Here is a 765-nt window from a genome sequence, read left to right on the forward strand (position 1 = left end):
GAATTGAATAGAAGAACAATAGTAATTGCATTAATACTCGAGGTACAGCAGAGCTCCACACCTTAATCTATGGTGTGTAGAAACTCCACCGTTGAAAATACATAAGAACAAAAGTGATCATTGGTTTCGGCCCCAAAGAGGGAACCAGAAGAACCAAGATGAAAATACAATAGTATAATGTCCTACTTATAGAAAACTAGTAGCCTAGGGTGTACATAGATGAGTAAATGACATAAAAATCCACTTCCGGGCCCATTTGGTGTGTGCTTGGGCTGAGCATTGAAGCATTTTCGTATAGAGACTCTTCTTGGAGTTAAACGCCAGCTTTTATGCCAGTTTGGGCGTTTAACTCCCATTTTGGTGCCAGTTCCGGCGTTTAACGCTTGAATTCCTGAGGGTGACTTTGAGCGCCAGTTTGAGCCATCAAATCTTGGGCAAAGTATGGACTATTATATATTTCTGGAAAGCCCAGGATGTCTACTTTCCAACGCCGTTGAGAGCGCGCCAATTGGGCTTCTGTAGCTCCAGAAAATCCACTTTGAGTGCAGGGAGGTCAGAATTTAACAGCATCTGCAGTCCTTTTTAGTCTCTGAATCAGATTTTTGCTCAGGTCCCTCAATTTCAGCCAGAAAATACCTGAAATCACAGAAAAACACACAAACTCATAGTAAAGTCCAGAAAAGTGAATTTTAACTAAAAACTAATAAAAATATACTAAAAACTAACTAGATCATACTAAAAACATACTAAAAACAATGCCAAAAA

Source organism: Arachis duranensis, chromosome 3 (genome assembly GCF_000817695.3).
Source record: "Arachis duranensis cultivar V14167 chromosome 3, aradu.V14167.gnm2.J7QH, whole genome shotgun sequence".
Classification (NCBI taxonomy): domain Eukaryota; kingdom Viridiplantae; phylum Streptophyta; class Magnoliopsida; order Fabales; family Fabaceae; genus Arachis; species Arachis duranensis.